A 14,143-nucleotide genomic window follows, 5' to 3' on the forward strand; every position below is an offset into this window, starting at 1 on the left:
GTAGATTTTGTTTGATATTTAAAAATTATGTTTGTTAGTATATTACCTTGAATATACGATTTTATAAAGTATCATAATGATTCAGCAAATTTTTGAACTGCGAAAACTGAACTTGCGATCTAAAAGACATTTTTTACAACATTGTGTTTGAAGATTATTCTCTCTGAACAACTGATTTCAAAGTAATTCCAAAATAAAAATAAAACTTTTGCAAAACTTATGACAGCTAGCCTGAACATCTACTGGACCGAATTACACGCGGTTGGTACCAAATGTAAGATATTTTCCTGTAGATGTGTAGAATCCCTTTATAAATTAAAATAGGCTGAAAAATAAGCACAACAAATTAATTTAGAATTTAAAAAATCAACCTGGACCTTTATGGGTTGCCGTGTCGGTGACGAAATAACAACAACATATAAGCAGAAAATCTAAACTAATGTAAGAAATTCCAATCACATGTTTTATTTACAGCGTGGGGTGAAAATAGAGAGGTTTGTACAATAATACATACTTTTGGTCGAGTTTTCGACCACGGTGCGAGCTCTCGTAAAACTCTATCATGGTTTATTTTTGTTTCCCAATGTACTTTACGTACGGATATGAACACAAGGTACAATCGAATGAAAGATTATTTCTCGTTTTGAAAATCACATAGTATTTATGTGTGTCTAAATTCGTTGTGTAATTAAAGAATAGAAAGATCGTGCAATATAAAAGGTAAAGAATGGTATGGATATACATTTGCTGATAGATCCATAAGGAAATCCTCGCAGCTCAACCCTATATAGTTCAATTTTGCATTTTCAAAATTGCACGATTGTTGGAATATTTGACGATACAATGGAACAAATCATCTTCCTCCTGTAGACCACACACTCGACGTCTACGTATTCTCCGATCACCTTGGTCATTTTATGGTCACGTAAGTCGGCCACTTTGCCCTATCACAAGTGAGTCTCACAGTCACACGTAGCTGACAGTTGTGATGTAAGTTTATCACTGGTGATAACCATAACGTATGCGGACGGTAATTGGCGTGATAGCGTAGCCGTAGCCTTCCTGTTGGTGATAACAGAGCTGTCATAGGCTGGGAACAAGGCCTGTCGATGCTTTCTAATGTGGATGTACAATGTGGATATGTACGTCAAAAGTTAGTATGGAAAGGTATAAATGTATCTAAACGACCTATCTATACGGTATTAGGATTTATAACGAACCTCAAGTGCCCGTCTAAGTAGGCTGATCGATGCATATGCGAACAAATATTTAGTAATGATAATCTTGCATGTTACATTACTCGATTATTGAAAAAATAGCCCCGCCGCAGCAAACCTGGAGACTAAGCGAATTTTCATTTACCTGTCTGGATTTATACAAAAATATTCCCTAAAAATTGTCAGATTTATTTCCTATTTAATTAACATTAATTTTAGTGATTAGATATTTTTCATGCAATACTATCCAAGTAATCTTTTATGGACCAAAGTTGTATTGACGACTAACTGAATAAACTTGATCCATTCTATACGTAGAGAATCTGTGGAAATTATAATACAGTACATGTTACTATTGAACGTTCAACATTTATACCATGATCTTATATTCGAATACAGTAGATCGTCAAAGTCATCTGTTTTCAAAGTAGATGGTGAACAATTTGATGAAATGCCATTTCAATTTGAACACACCTTATTCATTGAATACAATGCTTTTCAAAGATGCTAAATTTAACTTCTTCTGCTGAATATTCTCTCTGAACTTTTTTAGGTTCTCAATGAAACTAAGAGATAATGCATATTGTTTAGCTACGAGCATATGTAGAATTTCTTTCATCTGTACCATTGTTATCTCTGACGTCTAAAAATTGTTGGATCTTTCTTGAAGATATACTGTAATGTACTTAGGTAAAGTTACAGGCATAACCGAATTGCATTAAATTAAATGCGAATTGAATGTAGCTTTGTAAATTAATTCAAAGCTCGAGCCTTAATTCCTCGAGGCATGGGTACAAATCCTGGCATTTACGAAAATCAGTTATTTAGCTATGTGATCAAGCCGTAACGCAAATAACAGATTTTCGTAAATGACAGGGCAATGGTTCCCATGACTAAGGCACTGTTTCCTTTTAATATATAGGGGATGACATTCACAAAATAATAAAATGTATTCAATTGTTTTAAAGCATACGTTTTAGATTACATTTTATTTTTATACAAAACTGTGGTGTTAAATCTAACGATGCTTACAGTATCTTCATAAACAAACGTAAAACGCATTATTTTAACTCTAAACAAAAAAAATACCGCCGTTGCTCTAATCTAAACTAATGGTCCAATAGTTATTGCAACTTATGCGATTTTCCCATTAAAACCTATAAAATAAGACTGCTTGACCTAGTATGATTACGTGTATGTTATAGTCCTTTCTCTCTCTCTCCCTCGAACGTTTCAGAAGCTGTGGCAACTGTAGGGACCATATCACAACGATAAACCTAGTTGCTGAAACCCCAGTTGAAAACAAGGAATTGTCACACGAATATTTTTCAAAAAACGGCAACTATGAAAATAATATCGGAAATCGAAATATATTGAAAAGGGAGGGGGAATAAATTGCTTTCAAACAGTAAACCTGAACAAAAAATCAAGGATATGCAAAAAAGAGCAAACCATATCTGTAAAAACCTTTTCCAAAAACGACTTTGAAGATACTTAATGTAACAGAAGCTGTGAGAAACAAATTTCCCCATCAGTAAACCTATATGCTAAATTTAAACACAAAAAGAATTTTACAAAAACGTTCCCAAGAAAGTCCCAAGAAGTCCCAAGATACAGAATGTATCAGAAGCTGCTGGGGGAGAAGGGATAAGGATGAAAATACAAAAAGACGAGTGAGTAGCCGAGGACTGTACCCCCCTCCCTCCCCCACGAGCGCTCTCATTGGCTGATGCTAGGACGGGCGCGCGCACTGCCTCAGTCCATCTGAAGATTGCATCTCGCGACGACAGAGGTCTGTGTCTCTCCTGTCTGTAGTGTCGTGTAGTGTTGTGAACGTGTTGATAAACTGTAAAACTAAACTGTGTCGCTCTCCGACTATGGTAAGTGTTAACATTAGTGCATCCTATACAATAATATGTGTTAATTTGTGCGTTAGTTGATTGTTGTTGTAATGATTATTGTTGTGGAGGTGTTGATTTAGTTGTTACCGGTAAGGTGGGGAAACTATTATGTTTTTACAGGTATCTGTGGTTGATTGGTGTTTTGAAATATAATTGGGTTAAGTTTATTGAAATACTCTACGACTTTGGTACGAATCATCACTAGGTAATTTAATTTTATGCAACATCCTACAAAGATTAGGAAAAATGTTTTGGTTATTCTTGTTTATATTAGAGAATCTAAACTTAAATATTATTGTGTTCCTGTGTTTGTAATTTCCAATCATGAAAAACTTTTTATTTGAACTACACAGTAGATTTTCAAGAAATAGAAAATCTTAAGATACCACACGCTTAAGTACTATTTCACTAAATTTAATTACTTACTGGGATTTGATTTTGTGTTTTGCCTTCCGGATTAATTCAAAAATAATCATCAAGAGACAATGTTATCTTAACACATTTAGTAATTAGATCAACTTAGAACTTCAACATTTACACTAAAACATAACTCCTAATCACTGTCTATTGACAACGATTTAATTTGAGAATTCTCACTTGAAGACAAGTGCAATTAAACGCGTTTTGCCAACATTTTGTCACGGTTTCTTGGAACAGTGATCTGGCAGCTCCAGTTAATGCGTAATCAGACTCGAGAGGAATTGCGCAGTCGGCGGAAACGCGAAATAACGCGATTGACGGCAAAAATAGTTACAGGAAATCTGCAACGTATTTGACCTTTTAAAATAGTATTGTAGCAAAATAAATTCACAAATGGAAAATCTGACGGTTAAAAATCACGAAAATAATTAATTATTAGCGATTTGAGAACTAAAGAGTTTGCAGGTCACAACAAGATTGTATGATATCCCAACAATGCGAAGATACTTGGGCAGCCGCGGTAGATTGGAAAGCTGTTTTAAATCAATAATCCAGATAAGTTATCGCTCTATACTGTACCTGCTAACCGAAATAGCGGGTCTATAGTCTGTAGATCGTATCATGGATTAAACATTGCTGAGTAGAAGTGATCGCTTAAATAGAAGTTCGCCGGTTCAAACATGCGTAAAATTAGTTGGTTTTTGTATGGTTTGAGGCTGGGCCAGCTGTCCTTGATTGGGCTTTTAATGAAACAGCTGATCTTAGTCAAGCTAACATCTGATTCGTGCAAAAATCATTATTCAGCATCTTTGCATTACGCACTACTGGTATGTCGGTGTATTAATCTGTATGATTTACTATTGAAGATACAAATATTAAGTCTACATTCTCCCACTCAAACGAAGCCATACAAGAAATACGAATAAATCGGGTTAACATTACGAAAATCTCATTGTAGTATCAAAGGACAATTAAAACAGGTAACAAAAACTCACGAACTCAACTCAATAATTTGAATTAAGATTTGTTGTTTTTGTATAGATGCGTATTTATTGTACCTTAATTTCTCAAGTCAAACAGTTTTGCTTGTGGTATGTGATTTGTGTCAGGGATTTTCTATCTTTATAATTAGTTTTCATTTTAAATAATGTTAAATTGTTTATTACAACACAAATACACCACATACCACATGGTCATGTAATCCTCATTGGTAATTGGTGATGGAGACGTTGGAATAAATACATAAATGCACGTCATGAAAAAACCAACTGTTAGGTGGTCAACGTTAACTTTAAGCTGACATAATGTGTAGATTAGTGTCTACAGTTTCATTAAAACATCGTTTAACAAACACCGTGTGATATAGGAAATTAATTTTTCAATCGCAAAACAGAAGAAAGTTTGTTTTTAGCTACTCAGTAAACTTAGGAGACGATAGAGCCGCATTGAACGTCGCTATTGATTGTTGAGATGAGTGTTCATTTATCCAAACACCAGCTTCGTATCTTGTCCACGAACAGGGCTTCCCTATGACGCTGTAGTACATTACATGGAACAGGTTGAATTCGTAGTCAATCGAATGTTTCTGTGAACTACAGAAGCTTAAAATTGGTCAAGTAATCAATATTCATCTACCTGCTAACGCTGTATTCTATAAAAATGTATTTCATACTTATAAATTTATTTATTTAAAGAAATATTCAAATTTACAAAACTTATATAGCTAGATTACCATTACAAATGCTTAGCCAAGTCAAATTTACTAAAAATAACAATTAACAAACTTTTAACAATAAACAAACTCATACAAATTAGCTACAAAAGCCATTTATGACTCGTCTGCAGCTATTATTATAATTTTTGTCATTTCACACTGCTTTTTTATACAATCAGTCTGTTGTTATTCAATCAGTCTTAGTCAGATTTGAACAAGTATTGATAAACAATGGAAAAAGTATTAGTAATAAACGGATTTTAACAATTAATAACCTATTATAAAGTAACAACAATAAACGATTGGAGCAGTGAACAACAATGATGAAATAAAATGACACACAACTATTTTTAATTTAGGTCTAGAAATAAATTCTTTAATTTCTTTATATTTAAAACTCTACAGTAACATATATTCCTCAGCTGTAGGCTACCGGTAAACTAGTAAACAAAAATGGAACTAAATATTCCCTTAGAATACGTATTTGATGTTCTAGGTACAATAAAGAGCATTTGCCTTGAGTTGTAACCATAGATTAAAAGAATGGTTGTAACTAAATGTATTTCACATTCATAATGATTTCATTTGTCAAAAATGTTGAATTATTACCTACAACGCTACAACGTTTTAAAGTACCTAGACAAAATCACGTAATTTTTCAAAGTCCCTTGTAATATAATTTAGGTTACGGACCGTTTTAGTTCAGTTCTTATGCCCCCAGTACACTCTCGCCGAGACGCTTGCCGCAAGAATGTAATTGTTAACGGACCAACGAGGTTTGAGGATTGGGAGAGAAGAAGTAAAATTGTGTGCTTCGAACGTCAACTAATCAGCTGTTTAGACTTTGTTAATAAGTTGTGCATTAGTGTTTGGTACAATGATTCATTGCATCATTGTCAGTGGCAGTGAGAGGTTGTAAACGAAAACATAACCTCTCTTAAGTTATGAATAGTGATTGTTAGTAAAGTAGTGTACGAAACTCGCGTAAATAGTTTTAACGACACTCGTAGGAGTTTTTAAGGCACTCGCTGAGACTCATACCAACATTTATTCTCTGGAAATCAACTAAGTGAGTACATTACGTCATACTCTAGGATGAAGCATCTGTTTGATTTGTAAAGGTTTGACTTAAGGTTGTCGTGTCATTGTACTAATGGCTCACTAACGTCTTATGATAGCATCTAAACAGGGTTTGGTCCACTCTCCTCCTGATGATTACATTCTAAGCGCAAAGTTGACTCTACATTATTTGTCGAACCCCTATCAGTTTACTTATCACAATCGCTAGCGACGGGCTCATCTTAAATATTTAATCAACAGTCACTATATACAGTGTGAATTGATTGTATCCATTGTTTGTATTTCATGCTATTGCGTCAATCGGGGTTCCCTACACACATTAGGTTTAGACATCAACAAAGTATAATCCCACAGCAAATCCCTCATTTTCTGGTTTACATAAGTCCCTTTCGTGCTGTTAAGTTCGTAAGACAGTTATTTAAATCGCATCAATTTTTTGTTTAATACTGTGTACACTTTTATAGCTTAATCCAAAATATTTCATTATATTTTCCGGGAAATGTTTGACGTGACATATTTACATATTTATCAATAATTCGATCATGGACTCTTTGCATTTTATATTTTTACACGTACAAATATTTGTGTCGAGTTTGACGATAATTTAAATAGGTTTGACGAAAAATAGGTTTTGTGATCTTGTTAATCCCGAGATCCCGGTATTGGGACTCCTAATATACAGAATACAGGTCTTCTGGAATATACTGTAATTTACGACCGTGGGATGACATAATTCCAATGATGATGTCTCTACATAGAAGCTCTTAAATTGGAATTGGGGTATTCTGACTGTATAATTGCGTAAGAATTATATTCTTACATCATACCAACAGTGTATATTAAACCCCATTTTCTAATATCGTTTACGGAAACTATACTAGAGTTCTTTGCCGATACATTCGTGCGTTATGAATGAACCAACTTGTTTAACAACACGTGGTTTACAAAACAAGATACAGGGTGTACGAGAAATGCAGGAGATTACTATTTAAGCTGGTGAACTGGTTGTGACACTTCAACTTCCGGTGGATTTCACAACAACTTTTGCTACGATCAGCTGATTTCATTCATGTTTGCCACCTTAACAGTTGTTGGCTGATGCGATTGTACATGTACAACAGTTATAGGTTATAGAAGTGAATGTTCTTAGAACACGTTAATGTTTTTATTTTTGTTGAATCACAAAGCAAAGCATCTCAATCGCAATATTATTCGTATTTTGAGGTTTTCCACTGAGAACCATCGATGTATAATAACTCTACATTATACATCGATGTTGTTATTATACATCGATGCTGAGAACAAAGAGAGTAAATTAATGACTATTTCAGATGCTGTAACAAACGATCTGAGGACCATTTACTGCATATCTACTATTGATAGTCACAGCTGATCGGGAAATGGCTTACGTGATTATAAAGTTATGGTTCTAGCCATACATACTCATTATTGTGAATAAAATCTCCAATTGGAAAACCTGATCAAGAATCCGTTGAAGGAGGTACGTTTTATAAAAAAATATCACACTCCGAAATGTCTTGGGAAGTCCGCAACAATTCCTGCACAAAAGATTCAGCGTCTCGACTTTTTGCACCCCAAGTTTGGCACATTTTTCGCTCGGTTTTCCTGGTCGGCCCACCCTCTACCTGGGCTTGGCTCATATTGTCAGGGAAAGTCGTAACGGTCGGGCTGTAAACGCCCAAGGACATCCTTTGAAACTGAGGATGTGGAAAAAATTGGAAGCGATGCGCGGTTTTTGAATGAGACATCGGTTGTTGGAAACTCATCAACCGTCGCGTGAGGCTGGTGACATTCTTGACAAGGTCGGCTATCAGTGGTCACCTTGAGTGTGGACCATGGTAGGAAACTAGGGAATGTTCAATGTACGGAGTATAGGTGAATAATAGAAACATCGGGGCTCTGGAGTGATTGAGAAATACATTAGATATTTGTGGTCTGAAGTTCAAGTTATATCTTGGAAAATGTGCTGTAGCAGGTCAATCGTATGGATAGACTATTGGTGAATAATTGCCACATTGGGATTTCACGAGGAAATTGAAGTACTTAGGGCAAGAAAAAATTACTGTAGTACTTTTAACTAAAGGAATTTGACATGGCATATGAAACGCAATTTATGGGACAAACATAACGTGACAATCGGTGATTGAAGCATTATTTTCTTGATAATATCGTCAGCCTTAAAATATTTGCTATAACCCAATTACATCACTACTTGTTCTGTACTTGTCATTCTAAACTCTGTAATTCCTTGTAGTGCGTCGAATATTATTTGAAGACCTCAAACTTAGTGCTTTCTTTGCCTACCCAATAATCAATGACTTTTCGAAATTGATAAACTGCAATTAAGAAAATATTTGTTGAAAGTTCAGTGTGCAACTATTTTAAACGTTAAATACGACAAAAGTTCGCAGTTTAATTTTTTCACCAGGGGACTCAATAAAGGTAATCCACACTCATTTGGAATGGTTAAAGACTGAAACTCCGAGGATCAGCTTATACAAATCCTGAAATTCCAAGATTGAAGCTGCAGTCCCTCTCTACAATCATAAAATTAGCCACACCACCCTGTACATCTGTATAATCTGTACACTTTGAGTAATTTCTGCAATGCGCCCAAATTTAGTGTACTTGTATTGTATCTGAGACAAATCCACTCGATGCCCCACCAAGCCTGTTTATAAGGATGATGCCGCAAGCTGAGTTGACGTTATTTCTGTAAGTGATGCCGCTATCTTTTATCATTCGAGATCGAGTGTTATTGAAAGATACGATAGATCAATTGTTACTCTGTGTCTGCAGCCGCGTCTCGGTTGATCATTGACTATATATATACCTGGGACATGTATTCCAATGTATCGTTTGGAGCCAGTTTTGGGGTAGGAGAAATTTTGAATCTTGTCACCTTCAGAATATATGAGTACAGATTATGCTGATGATATACAGAATATGATGCTATAAAAAACTGTATTCTTTCCAATACCACAAAATAAAGAGAAGACAATAGACTTTTTAAGACACCTATGTCTCTTTGATTACACCTATGTAAGAAATAGTACTGTGTATTTTTGACAGATATTACAAAAGCGATAAATTTCGACGAGTTACACCGGCCCTCATCAGGCATTGACTCTTTTTTGAGTTCATTCTTCGTTAATGGTGTATCTTGACCAGATATTTGACAAATAAGGTTAAAATACTCGTTGAGGATCTTGGACCACATAGTGACGACGTAACCTTTACTTAACCTTCTACTTGACTGCTTTAAGTCTTGTTTAATAGTTTGTCGATCGGTTTATTACACACACATGACCTTGTTGTCTTGTTTGAGCTACAGCTGATCTGTTTCTGTTTGAGCTATAGCTGATCTGTTTCTGTTTGAGCTATAGCTGATCTGTTTCTGTTTGAGCTACAGCTGATCTGTTTCTGTTTGAGCTATAGCTGATCTGTTTCTGTTTGAGCTACAGCTGATCTGTTTCTGTTTGAGCTATAGCTGATCTGTTTCTGTTTGAGCTATAGCTGATCTGTTTCTGTTTGAGCTACAGCTGATCTGTTTCTGTTTGAGCTACAGCTGATCTGTTTCTGTTTGAGCTACAGCTGATCTGTTTCTGTTTGAGCTACAGCTGATCTGTTCCCGCCACGCCGCGAACATTGATCACAGAGTAGTCTACGCGCAGACTTCTCGTGCATAGAGTCTGCGGCTCCCTTCCCATCTTTTGTTTTTCACCTTCAGTTTTTGCCTAACGGTTCCTCTGATTATTTATGCGACGTCTCTTCTCTCATCTCTCAGCTGTTGTCTTGCAATCAACTGACTTTCCCGCCGATGCGTCACGAGTGCCTAAATTGGCGGGAGTTCCCGGCTCAGGGCACAGGGGTAAGAGGAAAATCACATTGAGTATGGTTTGATAGTTCGAATTTCGTTATTTTCTAGTGTGTTTGTGAAATCACATTTTATATTTGTGCGGATTGTTAAATTATAGTTGTTTAACCATTTTGGCCCAGTTTTGTAACAGTTTAGAGCCATTCTACTTAAGATGTAAGTATTGCAAATCGTTCAAATTATGTTTTTGATTTTCCTACCGCGCAAATTATCGAAATTCTTTATCTTTATATAGGTACAGTATGTTCACTCAAATAATGTGTATTGAGGGTTCTTAGATAAATTTTTAGTTAGCAATCAAAGTCGATAAAACCATTGATTATTTAAACCTTGATGGAAAGAAGAAGACGATTAACTATGGGAAATCACTCTCTCTTGATTAAACGGTCGCGAAATTTATTTGTATAAAGCCATAGAGTAATGTAAGTAAAATGGACTCAACTAAGCAGTTTAGTTTTCATTAACCTATTAAAACGACATTTTAACCCAAGAAATACTTGATATAGAGCATTACATAGCATATATTAAAAATACTATTTCAGGTGCAATATATTAAAACTCTTAGGTCAAATAAAAGATTTTTAGTTAATAAATCTACGTAATTCTGAAATAACAGAAAATACTAGTAAATCAAAGCATTACAGTAGTTCAGTCCTCGTGGGACACACGCCAAGTTGGTCTGTACCATTAATATTGTTGTATGCTCGCCAGTCGCCATACGACATCGCGAATATATCTCGGCTATTCTCCTACTTTATTTGTGGTTTATTAAGGTTGGGCAGCGGAATTACTCATATACTTTAATAAAAAGCAATCGTTGTGTAATTTAGTGAAACGTTCGTTTATTATCTTATCATTAAAGTTATGTGCGTTGCATGATATCTTCTAATGGTCTTGCATGGACTTGGGATTTGTTTGAGATTAATATCATGGCATTTACAGGTTTGTTTATTGAAAACAGTTTTAGCTGCAAAATGTTTAATCTTTTGAGTAATCTTCGTTTGATATACTTCTGCGTATTATATGAGAATAAATCTTAAAAGTATGATAACTCACTAACTTGTGAACCTTTGTTATCTTAACCTAATTTCAACGCACACATTATGTTTTTGGGCGTCTTTAATTTCCTGCGAAACTTTATTTTTAATCTTTATTGTGACCGATACTAATAGCTATTGTGATAATATTTGTTCTATTGTATCTGCATTTCTAGTGAATATAAGTTATAGTTCACCTAATATTATTATAGGGCCTATTTATGTTTTTCGATTACTTATAACCAAATTCTTGTAAATATTTACAATAGTCGCTTGTGTATAGAGCATACGTCTAATATTGTCTTATAATTGTGTAAATAATGGAAATACGTCAAATATTTTAATTTTTGTATGCTATTTTACGAGTTTGAAGTAAAACATAATCAAATTTGAATAATTACTGTCAAGGTGGAAGGTAAAACATTCATTCAAAAATAATTTTAGAGTAGTAAGTGAAATCAATGATTTATTTATCAATGAGTTACTAGGCCTATATGGTGCAATTAAAATGTGTTTTCTAATTACTCTTTTCATATGTTACACACGATTTGATCGAAAACTAGGTGCTATTAAATTGGCCAATTTCAGCTGAAGAACAGTCAATACCACAAACTACTGCGACTTATCAGTAAAAATATCTTATATCCTATATCAGTTGAAACTACTAACCAACCAGTTTTGCTACCAAAACACAACACATTCCATAAACGTGAAAAATCTGCCGCTTTGTTCCGCCACAGATAACAATGCAGTTTCGTTGCTCAATCGTGTTTGAGATCACATTTCGCCTCAACCTACTTGCGTATTTAACAATCCGCGATTGTGCGAAGGCAAACACGGCCGAAAATAAGCAGAATGATGGAATTGCTCTCGGTATCCGCTTTCAACAACAGCTCTGGAGAAAACAACGTTACTAAACATCGCGTTTCCGGTAATTCCTGACGGCGAATGATGCGAGAAGGTTGACCATGTCTTGGCTTGTGTATTGAATGGTTGTTAAGGTTTAAATACCTGCTATCAAGAAATCAATTTAATTGCAGTTGCAACTAGTTTCGACTCCTATGTGGAGTCATCATCAGGCGGTACAAGGACTTCTTCTTTCGTCATATGAAGAGCGTCATATTTAACACGTAAAAATTAATAAACATTTACACACGACACATAACACGAACACGTTACGGACACGAAACATTTACTGATCAGTTACGACGACAGACAACGCTAACCCGACGGAGCTCCGATGGAGCTAAACTCCGCCGGGTAGCGTGTGTGTACGTTTGTGTCGTGTGTAAATGTTTATTTATTTTTACGTGTTAAATATGACGCTCTTCATATGAAGAAAGAAGAAGTCCTTGTACCGCCTGATGATGACTCCACATAGGAGTCGAAACTAGTTGCAACTGCAATTAAATGGATTGCTTGATAGCAGGTATTTAAACCTTTTTAATATTATTTGGCAATCCGGAGGCTACATCCACAATGAGTGGTGTTTATGAAGACAATGATGGGAAGATCAAGAACAATATTTTTAACATAGGTGGCATACAGGGTGCTATTATACGTACTGTTACGAAAAAATGGCTCGTGATTTGGTATCCTCGTTTTCTTCTCTTTTCTGATCAGCTGACATAATTGTTGCGTTGTTGTCCACAAGGTTTAGATTTATTGGGAATGTATTTAGAATAGGAATGTATTTTCCCGATAATACCATACAAGCCATAGTACCACCGGTTACCTCCCGCTATCTCCGCGTACCGATATCTCCGTGTCCCGTCATCTCCGAATTTCAGAGTGACCCTTTATAATCCTCGGTCACTACCTGCGTTAAGACTTTCCGCGAGGGCGAAGCCCCGCCTCCCTTAAACCCCGCCCACCACCACCCCTTCTTAGCCACTACCTGATACCATTGTCATACACCCCTTCATTCATAATTTAAACCATAGATAAAACATACTCCCTTAGTAGATTTCCCATCCTTGTGGAACAGCTGAAGACAATGTTAACGTTAGTTCTGTCCGGTGTACTGTAGATGTTGTGTTTTGTTTACAATTTGTTTCTTGTTATTTTAGTCATTTAAAACCCCGTTTAACAATAACTCATACTCTAGTTATATGGCCAAACAGTAAAGCACAAACCATGAAATTCACTCTAAAATAATAGAAACACAATTTCGTCGACACTAGCCACCAGTGCCGCATTACATGAACTAGACACGAAAAACGAGCTTCAAAATTTACAATGAGATGGGAAGTATACTTGTATTGGTTAGTCTATGGTTAAACATTTAAGAAGTGTATAGTCAATTCGTTAACCCAATATTGGTATTTTTATAAGTAAAAAGAGGAGTCGGCTTGTTTGTATATTGTTAGGCAGTAAAAACTGAGACGCTAGATATACATATAGAATTTCATAACAATAATTTTCATTACTAAAAGACTTATAAGGTTTGTAAACACAACTCTGTAGCAACATATTGAATCTTATTACTAAATGCTCAATGCACATTCATTTATCATTTTGGTTTGATTACAATTGTTTAACTATGGTATAATATACCAGAAAAGTTTGATCACTGTATTTTCGTGTATGGAGTAGGTTTATACACAATCGATTTCGTGACAACCAATGTCAGAGATTTTGAAATAACTTAAGTTTTAATTTATAGTTTGTTTACTTTTTCTCTGAGTTTATATTTTGATCCTGCCAAATAATTTATAGCAAATATAGAAGAGTTTTCATAAAAATCAATAAGTACGATTGAGATCTGCCTGTATAATTCGCATGGTAAGTGTGTGTAACTGTTTTTAGAATAGATTTCGAGACCCACATATTCTCTAAATCATTCTTTAGAACAACTAGTACTCTAATATTTTAAA

General features: G+C 35.1%; 1 protein-coding gene across 1 annotated transcript in view; it reads left to right on the top strand.

The window, feature by feature from the left end:
* The first annotated feature begins 2,998 nt into the window (after positions 1-2,998).
* The window catches only part of LOC128994061 (ras-responsive element-binding protein 1-like), a 46,974-nt gene continuing 35,829 nt past the window's right edge, over positions 2,999-14,143 (top strand). The window contains exon 1 of the mRNA XM_054418288.1: positions 2,999-3,097. The gene's annotated coding sequence lies outside the window, so the exon portion shown is untranslated. The remainder of the gene's footprint in view (positions 3,098-14,143) is intronic.

This window comes from Macrosteles quadrilineatus, unplaced genomic scaffold, assembly GCF_028750875.1.
Source record: "Macrosteles quadrilineatus isolate MER2022 unplaced genomic scaffold, UCM_ALF_1.0 Scaffold_5__1_contigs__length_97177068, whole genome shotgun sequence".
Classification (NCBI taxonomy): domain Eukaryota; kingdom Metazoa; phylum Arthropoda; class Insecta; order Hemiptera; family Cicadellidae; genus Macrosteles; species Macrosteles quadrilineatus.